The 13,858-nt window shown below is 43.2% G+C and overlaps 1 protein-coding gene across 1 annotated transcript in view; it reads left to right on the forward strand.

The window, feature by feature from the left end:
* The window catches only part of RBFOX1 (RNA binding fox-1 homolog 1), a 2,526,943-nt gene that overhangs the window by 2,360,697 nt on the left and 152,388 nt on the right, over nt 1-13,858 (forward strand).

A 13,858-nucleotide genomic window follows, 5' to 3' on the forward strand; every position in this document is an offset into this window, starting at 1 on the left:
CCTTCTCTGTCTTGCAGCCCGTTGCCTTTCAGAGGAATTTCATCATTCGAGCAGAGCATTGAATTTATTCGAGTTGCAGGAAATGTGATGTATTTCTTAAATCTGTGTCACCTGGCTGTGGAATCAGCCCAGCCAGGCTCGGAATGAGGCATTAACTACATCCAAAGCTGTGTGATTAACTTATTTGTTTGCGGACAGAGCTGAAATGAAAAAGCGGGAAGCTGGGAGGATCTGCACGAGCCCCGTTTTGAAGAAGGATTGTGAGAAAACCCAAAATGTGGGTTTTAATTCACATTCCCTGGGCTTACCATTATTATTACTTTTAATGGAAAATACCTTTTCACAATCTTGCTTCGTTTTAAATGGAGAATGTGCAATATTGTCTAATTTAGGGCATGAAGTTGATTTAGTATGCATGATTTTTCTTCCCCACCCCCACCCCGCCACCATCCTTGGATTCTTTGTACACATTCAATATAGCTACATTTTTGCTTAGAACGTATGTATTTTCCCCCTCAACTTTTCTCGATTGCTTTTTTATCAGGTTTACAAATCAAATCAAATAGGTATATTGCAGAGCTCTGTGATATTATTTTCTGAGCTTATAGTACAATGTATTGAATTATGCCAGCCCATGCTCTGCCCTGCTATTCTCTGCAGATTGAGAGAGAGGGACCGTGGACCCTGTAAATTCACTCGGCGCCCAGCATTACTGGCTAAATCAAGACCGCTATTCAGGCTGCAAGAAGAGACAGAGCAAGTGTTCGTTACACAAATCAATTTGGTCCAGAGTACTTCGCAGTGGGTACTCAACCATCGCTCACATAATATTGTCAACTTAATCAAATAATGCCTCGAAGACACTCACAAGCTTTTCTCTCTGAGAAAAAGTTGATTGGTGGAGGACGGAGCAGCAGCTGGCGATTCAAAGTACACTTTTTATTTATCACTGTGAAGAGTTCTGTGCATGGAGGGGAGGAAGCCTGTAGGAAGGGAAAGATGCTGTGAATACTCAATAGGCTGACTGTGTGGAGGATCATGCTGCGTTCATGTCGTGTCTTGGGTGTTGGGTTTCCATACCATGATGGCGAATTTGGGAATGCTGTTGGAGAAAGCAGCAGCTGGGCCCAGATCATTAGTTTCCTGGAATGATTCAGTAAAGACTTGCTGAGCGCCTACTATGTACCACGGTACAGGGCTTTTGCTATAGTGCATCTGATATAGGATTTATCCATAGGATGCTCATTCTAGTAAGAAAAGTAAGTAAACTCATCAATGAGGGCTTAACAGAGCTCGACCCAGGACTGGAGTAGCTCCAAGGACACCTCTGAGGCAGCCTGGATTTGTTTGCTTTTTAGTTGGTTGGATGAGGTGGGGCCTAATTCGCCATCCTCACCACTCTGGTTCCAGCCAGGAACTAGAGCATAGGCAGTTGGGATTTCTGTGAATCTTTACTCTTCTCTCCCTGTATTTTGCAGCTTCTCTGTGTGGCTGTTCTTAGACTTTCCAGAGCATCTCCACCTTGACCTTAAAAGGAAAGGCCTTTGAGGAGTGAAAAGTGTTCAGGATATGGAGTTGGGCATCCTAAGTTCAATCCTTCCATCTCCTGGCTGTGTGACTTTGGATGGATTGTCTAACCTCTCTGAGCCTCAGTTTTCCTAGTTGTTATGGCAGCTCAGTAAAATAAGGGATGGAAAACACCTAGTGAGATGCCCAGCTCATGGCAGGACCTTGGTACAGTTTTCTTTTCCATCGTCTAGCCCAGACAGCTTATCCAGTTTCACTCTTTATAAGCTACCAGTGGAGGTGGCATTCAGCATCAGTGACAACCAGAATGCTTTGTCTTAACTCAGCACAGGAGAAAAGCAAAAGCCTTCCTCAGTAGTTGTGATCCACATCCAGGGGTGTTTACGTATCCTCCAGCAAGTTTGTGAACTTTCTGAAATTGTATGCAAAATGTAGGTGTATGTGCTTTCCCCCTGCCACCACCAAAAGCTGGTTCACAGCTTTCATAAAACCCTCAGTGTACCCATGAACACAGAAATAGATTAAGAAACATATATTTACAGAGTAAAGGGAAATACCACCAAATAACAATACTGATAGCAACAAAAGTTATAGCTGACACCTCCTGCTAATGGAACCAGCTGCCTGAGAGACCCACCCCATCTATAATTAAAGATGGATATTTGTTTTTTACAATACCGCCCAAGAAAGATGTTAATATCCCAAATTTATTTCATTTAAAAATAGGTATATTTGAAACTTAGATAAAGTTGACTAAATAATATATTCCTCATTCCAAAGGATACTATTATTAGTATTATTAGATATTATTATTAGTAGTATTATTAGATATTATTATTAGTATATTACCAGAAAGGGGTCCTGATCCAAATACCAAGAGAGGGTTCTTGAATCTCATGCAAAAAGAATTCCAGGTAAATCCATAGAGTTAAAGTAAGTTTATTAGGGAAGTAAAGAAACAAAAGAATGGGTACTCCGTAGGTAGAGCAGCCCTCATGGCTGCTGGTTGCCTGTCTTTATGATTATTTCTTGATTATATGCTAAACAAAGGGTGGATTAATCATGAGTTTTCTGGGAAAGGGGTGGGCAATTCCCAGAACTGAGGGTTCCTCCCTATTTTAGACCACATAGGGTAATTTCCTGACGTTGCCATGGCATTTGTAAACTGTTGTGGTGTTGGTGGTAATGTCTTTTAGCATGCTACATGATAATACGTTATAATTAGCGTATAATGAGCAGTGAGGATGACCAGAGGTCACTTTCATTGCCATATTGGTTTTGGTGGGATTTCACTGGCTTCTTTATTGCAACCTGTTTTATCAGCGAAGTACTCATGACCTGTATGTTTTGCTGACCTCCTATCTCATCCTGTGACTTAGAATGCCATAACTGGGAATGCAGCCTAGTAGGTCTCAGCCTCTGGCAAACACCGAGCCCCTATTCAATATGGAGTTGCTCTGGTTCACATGCCTCTGACATTATGATCACTGTCCTAGGGAAGACTTTTTCTCTACTTTTCCTCCCTTTGAAGCCCATTTTCCATTAGTGCTTTTTTTCCCCCAGCACACCATGGCTCTAAAGCAGGACCGCCCCATAGAACTTGACAGAGATGAAAATGTTCTATCCCTCTGCTTTCTGATGAGAGTACAGTAGTTTTCTTTTGCTGCCAGATGACCATAAACTTAGTAACTTGCACAACACAAGCATATTAGGTTACGATTCTGGAGGTCCAAAGTCTGGCGTGAGTGTCACCAGGTTTACAAGGATTGTAGCTGGCAGGGTATTTATTTGTATAGGCTTGTAATTTGATCTGTTCCCTTGCCTTTCCTGGCTTCTGAAGCCCACTGTCATTCTTGGTGTTATATGTAAATTTTCAGTGCTGCAAAAAAGTAGCACTCGAATATGAAATTTCTCAGCAAGGCAATTTCCTTCTATGGAGGGTGTGGCTCACCGATGGAACAATGGCAGGTGCACATCTGGACAAAGGAGGGGAAGGGGTACTTATTCCTGATGCAGGTAGCCCCTACTGCTGTGTTGTTCTCCTATTGGTTAATGTTAGACCACACAGTCTAGGCTAATTCCAACTGGCTATTTTAAAGTCAGCAGGGGTACAAGCCAGAATGACAGGGTGGATAGTTTGGCGGGAAGGATGGTTATGGGACAGGTCAGAGCAGGTGAGGTGACCAGAGCAGGTGACTGGGATGAGTCAGGATGGAGAAGGGGACCAGTGGAACAGATGTGAACTACTGATTAGAACTGGTGGAAAAGGTTGTTTACTGAAACTACAAGAAGTTAAACTTTAAAATGGAAAATTAAAGAGGGCTGAACATACACACTGATTCTTTGAAGAGAAACTTGGGGTTTACTATATCTAACATTGAACTCATGACTCCTTCCCTGTCTTCAAAACCAGTAATAGTGGGTTGGGTTTTTCTCACTCAATACTGGGGGTTCTTTTCCATGCCACTGGCATCTGTTTCACTTCTCAGGACCCTGGTGATTATAGTAGGCTCACACAGATAATTCAGGATAATCTTTTTATGGTCATGTGATTAGCAACCTTAATTCTCCATCACATCATGTCAAGTATCCTATTCAAGCTTCCAGGGATTAGAATATTAACATCTTTGAGGGGCCATTATGTTTTCTACCCCAGGGAGCCACCAACCACAGGTGTCTGTTGAGCACCTGAAATACAGCTAGTGAGGCCAGGTGAGGTGGCTCACGCTTGTAATCCAAACACTTTGGGGTCCAAGGCAGAAGGATCACTTGAGCCCAGGAAGTGGGGATTGCAGTGAACCTTGATCATTCCAGCCTAGGGAATGAGAGTGAACCTGTCTCAAACACAAAACAAAACAAAACAATATGGCTAGTGAACTTTATCCAACTTTAATTTAAATGTAAGCACTGATACTTGATTCTGTTACTAGTTTGTCTGGAGGATGTTTCAACTGTCAATTTTTCAAAGGCTAAATATAGATCAGGTATTTCCAATGACAATTCAGTGTCTATGTGGAGATGTGTAAAATGCAAGACACCGTCCAAAAAAAGACACCATTAAAAAAAAAAATTAAAAAAAAAAAAAAAAAAAAGACACCATTAAAAAAATACAGATTATATTTTATATGATAGCATGTTGAAATAACATCCTAGGGCTAGGCGCGGTGGCTCATGCCTGTAATCCCAGCACTTTGTGAGGCCAAGGTGGGCGGATCACGAGGTCAAGAGATCGAGACCATTCTGACCAACATGGTGAAACCCCGTCTCTACTAAAAAATAACAAAATTAGCTGGGCATGGTGGCACGTGCCTGTAGTCCCAGCTACTCGGGAGGCTGAGGTAGGAGAATTGCTTGAACACAGGAGGCAGCGACTGCAGTGAGCCGAGATTGTACCACTGCACTGCAGCCTGGTGCCTGGCAACAGAGTGAGACTGTCTCAAAAAATATATATAAATAAAAAAAAATAAACAACAAGAAATAACATCCTTAATAAATTGGGTTAAACTGAACATTCTTAAAATTAATTTTACTTTTCTTTTAAAAATGTGGCTTCTAAAAATTCTAAAATGACATATATCACTTACAGTTTATTGGACAGACTTCTCTAAAGTTCTTCACCAGCATCCTTGACCTGTATCTAATGCTGTGTGATGAGTGCATGTAGTTTTCATTTCCATCAAATAGAATTTCCTACAGTTCTTACTCTATTTCTAATTGTCCCCTCTCTTCCCTGAGCACTGAACTTTGAAATCTCTAGTTCCTGTCTGTATTCTGATTTCTATTGACAACTTCATGATGGTATCATCCACCAGACTTTTCTCAACCAATACTGGATGAGTAAGGGCTGCCACCAGTACTCTGGACTCACAGACAGCCCTGTGATAGAAGTCATTTATCTGAGCTTGCAGCTGAGAAAACTGAGGCTCAGAAGGATGTACATAGCTGGAGTAGTAAGTGATGAAACTAGAGTTTTAACTCAGAGCTGCTTAACCATAGATATTCCTTCCCTGAATGTAAATTAGCTCAACCATTGTGGATAACAGTGCAGTGATTCCTCAAAGACCTAGAACCAGAAATACCAATTTACCTGGCAATCCCATTCCTGAGCATATAACCAAAGGATTATAAATCGTTCTATTGTAAAGACACATGCACACATATGTTCATTGTAGCACTATTCAAAATAGCAAATACATGGAGGCAACTGAAATGCCCGTCAATGATAGATTATAGAAAATGTGGCACATTTATACCATGAAATATTGTGTAGCCTTAAAAAGGAAGACGATCATGTCCTTTGCAGGGACGTGGATGGAGCTGGAAGCTGTTATCCTCAGCAAACTAATGCAGGAACAGAAAACTGTACACTGCATGTTCTCACTCATAAGTGGGACCTGAACAGTGAGAACACATGGACACAGGGAGGGGAGCAACACACACTGGGGACTGTCTGGGGAAGGGGTGAAGGGAGAGCGTTAGGATAAATAGCTAATGCATATGGGGCTTAATACTTAGGTGATGGGCTGATAGGTGCAGCAGACCACCATGGCACACATTTACCTAGGTACCAAACCCGTACATGTACTCTAGAACTTAAGGAAAATAATTCTTTCCACGTGCTTCTGTACCAAGTTACCTAGTCATCACCAGAAAGTGCCACACAGGTGGCCTCAGTCGTGTCTGCATAGGGTCAGACAGAGGAAATTTGAGGACGGGGACAGAATCCAAAGTCATGTATCTCTACACAACTATGCGTTTTCTCTCAGTCATCCCTGGATTGGTCGATATCAAAATCCAATTTCACCAGGATTAGTCTTGGGTTGCTCAGAGCTATTCATTGAATTAGGAACGATTATAGCAGAGGGAGCCCCGTGGTTCTTTATTAAGGTCTTTGTGGAAGAAGTAAGTGATCTTCAGGAGATTAAAGTGCCGGTGGTGTTTTCTTAACATTTATAACCTGCGCTGATACCTGGGGAGTTTGTTTATTAAGAAAAATTCTGCAGCACATATTCCGCCTCCTAATAGGACCTTCACACTGGGCCTGGGTAGAAGCTAGCACTGTGGTCCTAATGAGCTTATGAGGGAAGCTTTGCCAAGTGCCTCCTGGAGAGCTACCTCTTGAGGTTAATAGACTTCCCATCTGTGTAGGGTCCTGCAGCCTTTCCTGCTTGGTGGGGAGGCTGTATCTCAGAGTTGTGCATGGCCCTCAGGAAAAAAAAAAAGGCTGATGGTTATTAATACTGTTAATAGTGATCATAGTTATAACATCCTCTCTTTATGCTCAGGACTTAACCATTCACAAAGATTTGGATGTCATCTTACTCTAAAGCATCGTGGAGATGCCTGCATTTATCGTTTTTTTAATATGCAAATTGAGATCCACAGACATGGAGTTAGCAGCCTTGCAGCTCACTCATGGTCAAACTAGGCTTAGTCACTTACACTGCAGGTATTTACTGAGAACTCACCATGGACTTCAGTTCAGCAGGTTCAAGTGGTACAGTTTTGCCTCCCAGGAGTCATTTGAAACCCAGGAGATATTTTTGGTTCCAGCTCAGGAACCGAAAATATGACTAGCATCTAGCGAGTGGAGGCCAGTGATGCGTTTGTACATTCTACAGTGCATGGGACGATTTCCCCATCCAAATGAACCAGCCCCAGATTTCAATCGAGCTGACATTGAGGAACCCTACTGTAGTGGTAGTGTTCCAGTGAACAGAAAAGCCACAGTCTCTGCTCTCCTGGAGTTACATCCCGGTAGAAAAGACAGGCAATATACAAAATCACAGAATAAAATAATAAGAAGGCAAGAAGAGATGTGTGCTATCAAGAAATCAGTGGTCAAGGGGAGAGAGAATGCTGGTACAGAGTTGTTGTAGATCACGGGGCCAGTGATGGTTTCTCCACTGATTGACAGCTGGGCAGAGATCGTACTGGCATGAGGCAAATGGTGTCCCAGGGAAAGACAGAATGATTGCAAAGGCCGAAGATGGGGCCAGGAAAAGCCAAGAGGCCAATGAGCAAGAATGGAAGACAGGCAGCAGGTGAGGGAAGAGAACACTGAAGCTTATAGACCCAGAGATCAAATGAGGATCCAGGTGGAAAGCTTCTGAGAAGGGGATGTCCCTGGTCGCTTTCCCTTCCACCTCTAACACCCTTACTTTATTGACTGCCCTCGATTTCCTCCATTCTCCGAATGTCCTGTGTTGCTATGTCCCACCTTCTGATCTCCCAAATATGGCCATGTCCATTCAGGTGGGTGTCACTTTAGAGCAAAACATAACTCTTATGGCCAGATGCAATAGCTCACGGCTGTAATCCCAGCACTTTGGGAGGTCCAGGCAGGTGGATCACCTGACATCAGGAGTTCAAGACCAGCCTGGCCTACATGATGAAACCCCATGTCTACTAAAAATACAAACATGAGCCAGGCGCGGTGGCACATGCCTCTAATCCCAGCTACCGGAGAGGCTGAGGCAGGAGAATCTCTTGAACCTGGGAGGCAGAGGTTCAGTGAGGTGAGACTGTGTCACTGTGCTCCAGCCTAGGCAATAGAGCAGCACTCAGTCTCAGAAAAAAAAAAGATAAATGGAGAGTTGTTACAGAGATTAATTCCCACTGAGCTTTGACGTGCTACATGTGTAGGGACTGTAACTCTGCATTCTGTAGCCACTGCCCTTCAGGAATGTGCATCCTAGATGGTTTATTCTATTAGCAGGTTTCCTACCTTTTACACATGTTCTTCTCCTTAGGAACTATACACTATGCTCTTGCCTTAACCTTCAGCAAGCCTCTCATGGATGCTGTAACGACTTACCAAGTTGAGTGAGGCACAGTGGTAGGTGCTGGGAACCTACGGGCAGCATCTCTGGTTTTGAGTGTTGATGGCCTTTCAAGAGGCTGGTGAAAGGCTTTCCATCCAGGCATCCTGGTGTCCAGGGCCACAATCAAAGGCCGCTGGGGAGAGTGGGCTGGAGAGAGGAAGACTCAAGTCTCCTCTCTGTTCATTTGGGGGTCTCATTGGAATCACTCCTGTATTAGGGTTCTCTAGAGGGAAAGAACTAATGTATATTTATATAAAGCGGAATTTATTAAGGAGTATTGACTGACATGATCCCAAGGTTAAGTGCCACAACAGGCCACCTGTAAGCTGAGGCCAAGGAAGCCAGGCTGAGTCCCAAAATCTCAAAAGTAGAGAAGCTGACACTACAGCCTTCACTCTGTAGAAGGTCCGAGAGTCCAAAAGCTGAAGGACTTGGAGTCCCATGTTCGTGGGCAGGAAGCATCCAGCATGGGGGAAGAGATGTAGGCTGGAAGACTTAGCCAGCCTAGTCTTTTCATGTTTCTCTGCCTGCTTTTATCCTGGGCACACTGGCAGGTGATTAGATGGTGCCCACCCAGATTGAGGGCGGGTCTGCCAGTCTGCTGACTCAGATGTTATTCTCCTTTGGCAGCACCCTCACACACACCCAGGACCAGTACTTTGCATCCTTCAACCCATTCAAGTTGACACTCAGTATAAACCATCAGAACTCCCATCGACAGATGAGAGCCTGGCAGGGATATCATTCCCCCATCTCCTAGATCTGCTTTGAGGCCACTCATCTTGAGAACCTCATGCTACCTGAAGTGGTGGAGGACACAGTTCCTTCTGGATAACAGCTGCTTGTTTGTACTGCATGCACCTGTTGTATGTCTAGTGGAGAGATGTTGTAGAGGGCATGGTGACCTCCAGAAAACATGTCCATGTCTTAACCTCCATAGACTGTGAATAAATGTGATCTTATTTAGGGGGAGAAAAGGAAGTTTTTGCAGATGTAATTAAGGATCAAGAGAAAAATCCTCCTGGATTTAGGGTGGGCTCAATAACTAGTATCGTTTTTTTTTGAGGTAGAGTTTTGCTATTTGTTGCCCAGGCTGGAGTGTACTGGCATGATCTCAGCTCACTGCAACCTCCACCTCCGGGGTTTAATCGAGTCTACTGTCTCAGACTCCTGAGTAGCTGGGATTCCAGGCACCCGCCACCACACCTGGCTAATTTTGGTATTTTTTAATAGAAATGGGTTTTTATCATGTTGGCCAGGCTGGTCTTGAACTCCTGACCTAAGGTGATTCTCCCACCTCGGCGTCCCAAGTGCTGGGATTACCGTGCATGAGCCACCATGCCTAGCCAACAACTAATACCCTTTTTAGGAGAAAAAGGAAGAGGGAAACTTAATTGTCACCCATGCAGAGGGAAGTAAACCCTGTGTAGATGGAAGCAGAGGTTGGAAGGATGCCGCCCCAAGCCAAGGAATGCCTGGAGTCACCAAAAGCTCAAAGAGGCAAGGCATGATTCCTCCCTAGAACTTCTGAAGGGAGTGGCCCTCCTGGCACCTCGATTTTAGATTTCTGGGCTATGCAGCTGCAAAAGAATGAAGTTCACTGGCTTTCAGCCACCAGTTTTGTGGTCATCTTTCAGAAAACAAATACAAAGACATAAAACACAGGCTTGATCTAAATATGTTTTCCCTGCAAGGTCCCAGAAAAAGGGAAAGAAAAAAATCACACTCACAGAAGTGTCGGTGATAATCATTAACCGCAACAGGCTTTAGGCTCCGTGGTAGCTGCTCCATCATCTCCTGCTACATTTGGCCCTTACCGCAATCCTGTGAGCTTACCACCATTAGTGTTCTTTTTATTTTTGTTTTAGAGGCAGAGTCTTGCTCCATTGCCCAGGCTGGAATGCAGTGGTGTGATCTTCCCTCCCTGCAGCCTGGATCTGTGGGCTCAATCTCCCACCTTAGTCTCCCAAGTCGCTGGAATGACAGGCACGTGGCCATGCTCAGCTCGGTTTTAAAAAAAAATGATTTAGTGGAGACAGGTCTCACTATGTTGCATGCTGGTCTCAAACCATCTGCCTACTGTAGCCCCCAAGGTGTTGGGATTACAAGCATGAGCCACTGCACCTGGCCCCATTACCCCATTAATATCCTTTGATGGAAGAGTAAACTGAGGCTCAGAGAGGAACATTAGCAAATAACAGAGATCGTCTGCGTGATTCTAAAACCCTGGTTCTTTGGGCTGCATCTCACCATATGAAAGGCATGCAGACTTAAAGAGATTTCCTTTTTCTGTTTTCTTCCTCACTCAAACTCTCCTTCCTAACACTCCTCCTCTTCCCTCTCCATACACCCAGAATGATCTGAAACACTTTTGGCTTACTTTATTTTACATGCTTTAAGAATTCTTTTTAACACACAGGTATTTCTCCATAACAATTTTAGTCATTTATATATAAGCATACACTGCAAAATGATTAATTGAGCATTGTATGTTTTTATCAAAGGGAGCAACACAAAGATTTTTCTAAAGTCCTGTTTGACTAGAGATGATTAATTTTAATTTTCACATGAGCGGCATAATGCTATTAATCATTTAATATGTTTAATCATAATCTCTGTAATTCCTAATTAGGTTTATTAAACTGAAACATCCAGCACTTGTACACAAATCCAAATCTAGGTTTCATTTTTGCATTTAAACAGGAATGTCTAATGAGATGGGAAAAAATGGACTAGAAGCTTGGGGTTTCAGCTGCAGCTTCTGCAAACTCCAAGTCTGATGCAGAGTACTAAAACTCCTTACCCTCTGAAAAGTGACGGTTGCATGATTCAAGCTCATGTCTGTGTCATGGACATGGCACAAAACCTCATATTCCCAGTGGGGAAAACCAGATTCTGCTCTGTTTGGGTTTCATTGTTACAATGTTGCTCTTCAACGATCACATGAAGGTGGCAACATTGATTGTACACTTCTTCATTCGTTTATTCATGCACTAGTAATTCGTTTGGTCAGTGAGTCAGCCAACCGTTAAACAGACATGTATCATTTGTGTCACAAGCTGGTCCTACCAGACTCCTGCTGTGATCCTTAGGTGGCTCCTCATTGCTTTTAGGATGAAGCTCAAACTCTTGCTTTGTACACAGGGTCCTTTAGCCCCCTGACTACCTCTGAAATCTGCCCTCCTGCCTTTCCTTCGTACATGCCTCCTCTGACCAGTGGCGCTGAAGTCCGCACGTACTCTGCTGCATCCAGAACATCATTTCACATCTCCGCATATCTCTGCCCTCTCTTGGTGTAGCCTCAGTCCCTTCCTCCTCTTCTCTTAGACATCTCCCACCTAAAATTTTACCTCCAGAATTGGCAAGCTTTGCTGAACCTTCCACAGTGTGGTATGACCCTGATTTAAGGTTACTCAGCCCTTTGTGATTGCCTCTTATCCCAACATTTAGCAGTCTGTATCTGCTGGGGATGGTGGCTTATGCCTGTAGTCGCACTGCTTTGGGAGGCCAAGGCAGAAAAGTCATTTGAGGCCAGGAGTTCAAGACCCACCTGGGCAACATAGTGAGACCCTGTCTCTGCAAATGAAAATTAGTTGGATATGGTGGTGCATGCCTGTAGTTGTAGATATTTGGAAGGCTGATGTGGGAAGATCCCTTGAGCCCAGGAGTTCAAGGCTGCAGTGAGCCATGACTGTGCCATAGCACTCCAGCCTGAGTGACAGAGCAAGACCCAACTCTAAGAAAACAACAACAAAATGAGTCTATTTGTGAGGATCTTTCTCTATCGCTGTCATTCACTGAAGTAGGAATTGCATGTGACCTGGAGGGCTGATTTATGTGTCCAACACAAAGCAGTTGCTCTGTAAAGATGTGTAAACACTTTAAAAATAAGCAGATGACAGCCTTTTCTGCGTGTTTCCCAAAAATAGTTTATCCCTCTTTTTGGTATTAAAAAAAATTACCATCAGTCTAAATAATTCATTACTTTCCATTTAATGAATACATGCCAGGAACTTGGCCAAGTTAGTACACATTATTTATTTAATCACAAAGCCTGGGAAGGTGTGAACTCATTATTTTTTATTTTCCAGTTAAGAAAATGTACGGTGGTACTGCTTCCTATTTAATCCAACAGTATAGACAAAATGACTAAATATTGTTGTCATCATGACTTTGCACTTCAAAGTTGAAGAAATCATCTGGTAGGGCTTTTGATACCACATCAGCCTAGAAGAATGGTTAGCAGCCAATGAGATGTCTTTATTTCAAAATGCAATTCAGGGTGTGTCAGGAAGGAGAATGCAAATGAAACCTTCCAGTAAATACCAGGGTTGGTGAGAAACGTGTGAATTATGCCCACGTTATCTGGGTGTTTGTTTTGTATTTCACTTTGTAACACTGTCTCCTTCTCTAAGTCGTTAGTATTTTACACCTGGCTGCCTGCATTGATAGTTTTGTCCCAATTATGTATTTCTAGATTGCTTATAAATAGGTCAGGATGATCCCTCACTCATAAATTTGATAGGCTTCCGCATAAGCTTTCTATCGTAGTTTCAAAGTGGGTATCTGATGTGGATGGCGTTTACTGCCACCCAGAGGCGACACATGCTAATTGCAGAGAAAGTGTCAAACGCTCAATGTCTGAAATGTTAGAACTCTAGAACTGCGAGTATGACAGTGGCTATGACACCAAATGTTACTGTGACTTTTCCCCTAGTTCTTGCCTATATACAGGTGTCAGTGTAACAGTGTTATACAGCCTTATTTGGAGGAGAGGGGTGATGAACCAGTGACTTAGGCTAATAATGTTACAGGGTCTCGGCAAAGAGCGCAACAGACCTTTCTGCAGAGATGGAAGTGTTTGATATTTGCATTATTCAATGTGGAAGCACTCACTACATGCGGCTCCTGAGCAAACTTGAAATGCAGCTAATGCAAACAACATTAAATATCTTATTTAACTCACTTAAATGTAAATTGTCACATGTGGTCCACTGTTGTGGACAGCGCAAGTTTATGCAATTAGAACCTTAAAAATATAAGTCAGTCAGCTGGTTATTTGAACTCCAGAATGTCAACTAGTCTTTTCAAATTGTTTATGTTTAATTATATTTTATCTGCACAACTGCCCGAACAATTATGTAGGCATATCTTAAGATTCTGAAGAGCATCCGTTAAGAAATACACATTCTCCCACCTTTAATGATTATTAGCCTCTTCTTGATGAGGTTCCCATTCCCCACTTCCCAACCCCAGCACCTCCCATTCCCCTCCCGTTGCTTTTTCTAGCCGTTAGTGCTTTTCTCTGTCTTCCAACTCTGTATTTATCAGTGGATTTATTGTCTGCGTTGCCCCCATGAGAATGATGCTCCCTGAGGGAAATGATTTTTGTCTGCTTTGCCCACTGCCCAATCCCAGATTCATGATTAGCACTCAGTGGATGCTCAGAAAACACTTGTTGAATGAATGAATGAATGAATACATGCATGACTCAGCAGTTCCTTCCG

Source organism: Aotus nancymaae, unplaced genomic scaffold (assembly GCF_030222135.1).
Source record: "Aotus nancymaae isolate 86718 unplaced genomic scaffold, 86718_ANA_hifiasm-v0.15.2.pri h1tg000049l, whole genome shotgun sequence".
In the NCBI taxonomy this organism is placed as follows: domain Eukaryota; kingdom Metazoa; phylum Chordata; class Mammalia; order Primates; family Aotidae; genus Aotus; species Aotus nancymaae.